This window comes from Ostrea edulis, chromosome 9, assembly GCF_947568905.1.
Source record: "Ostrea edulis chromosome 9, xbOstEdul1.1, whole genome shotgun sequence".
NCBI classification, from domain to species: Eukaryota; Metazoa; Mollusca; class Bivalvia; order Ostreida; family Ostreidae; genus Ostrea; species Ostrea edulis.
The window spans coordinates 39159805-39161904 of NC_079172.1; positions in this window are offsets into that span (position 1 = coordinate 39159805).

Genomic DNA, 2100 nt, shown 5'->3' on the forward strand with positions numbered 1-2100 from the left:
TAAGGTAAACGGAGTTATCCGTAGTTAAAATCAGCATGTCAGGAACGGTCTAACAATTGGTATGAAACACGTCATACAGCATTTGACCCAATGATAGGTTGTATTGGTAAACTAAATCGTTATAATGACCATATAATTGGCAAATTTCTTACTTTAAACAAGACTGTTGAAACCCTTGCGATATCAATTTGTTTGTCAGTTGCCTTCCTCGATTTAAAAACTGACCACACGCAGAACAAGCTCTTGCGTATCGAATCAGTTGAGAGATATAAACACCATATGCAAGTGATAATGGAATATTGCCATAGGGTCAAAAGTTTTCTGTGTTTCATATTACATGTCATTGTTAGGCCGTTCTTTACGCGCCGGTTTTGACTGCGGATTACTCCGTTTACTGATCAAGATAAAGGGCTCATGGTGTGTGTGACCGGTCGACAGGGGATGGTTACTCCTCCGTCGCACCTGATCCCACCTCTGGTATGTCTAGGGATCCGTGTTTGCTCAACTCGTAATCTTATATTCCTTACAGAAATTATGAGAACTATGAGATTGATCACCTTTCATTTTAGATAATATTTCATTGCCATTAAGTAATTGTCATCTTCTAAACAAAATGAAGAGCTCATCTATAGAATACATATTATATAAAAGAGCCGATTGCATATTTGGTATTTGCATTGTTGAAATAAACATTTTTTTTAAACTGTGATTTGCTTTAGCCCTCTGTCAATCATGTATATTAGATGGTTTTCAAAAACAAAATAATATTAATATCGATACGTTTATGATTTGAATGTTTTCGCTTTTGATATCTTTTCAAATTGTAGGGAATCTTCATAAATGTAGAAGGTCCATTTTAACGGCTGGAAATTCGAAAAGAAGAACATAGAATGTAAATATATTAAATGAATGTCATTTTTGCAAATACATGAGCGTATGAACCCCAACGGTCCACACCGGCATACTTTTCGTGAAGCTCCTGCATAACGAATTATAGTTGAGAGATATATACACACCATACGGTATGCAGGGGATAATGGAATATTGCTACATAAATAAGGGAAATTAATGATGGAGAGGCTGAAGTCGTCCCGTTTGTTCTTAGTTTGCCGTTAACACCTATGTTCAACAATGTGAACAAACCTTAATCTGCCAGTATGAACTACTGTGAAGGACTGTCTGTAGGGAAAAGTAAACTTCATATAAAAAAGTGAAGGTTTCTAAAGAATTTGCTTTACATTTAATGGGAACCTCTTATCCTTGTAAAATAGTCTTGGTTTTTATCAATCATGAATATAGTGATGGGGTTATTAAAGAGAAATTGCATCAGCTTACACTTGTAATTGATACTTTTTTCTATAGCCAGTTGGTAGTAGGCACATAGTGTCTCTTGCCTCTACAACGGCAAAAAGTGCAGCGACTTGTTCAGATTTTAATTCATAATTGAGTCTCTGTGTCGTACGTGTTATGTCTGAATCTATGTTGTTGTTTTTTTCTTTAAGTGAAAATAGAAAATTTATACAATTAATGTATAACATTAACTTGAATGTTTTATTGAATTTTTTTTCTCTATATACTCCAATTTCTTACCTTGCCAATTGAATTTATTTACGAAATTCCATGCTACTTATTGCGCTACCGGTGTGTAATTTGGCCGCGTTATAATCGCGCACGTACATGTACACTATCCCAAAAGGGGCATGTGTTTTGCAATATCTTAAAATTATAGGGTATCTTTGTGCTGAGACGCAGAGGACTATGGGTAGTATAATACAATACATTAATTTTCTTATCATGAAGCACTGACCTTTTATTTTTAGAAATATGTTCAGTACTCATATTTGACTTATCGCACTTCTGATGACTTCTCAATGAATTCTCCATTTCAGAGAGAGAGAGAGAGAGAGAGAGAGAGAGAGAGTCCTCCATAAACACTCAACATATTAGTCATCAAAAAGGTGAATTATTCCATACAAGCGAAAAACTTTATTCCTATAAACATGCTTTTCTCCAATTAAAGTTAATTTGGATAATATATTTCATTAGAAACGATATAATATGAATGTATGTAAAATATTATTTTACAATATATATGAAAGT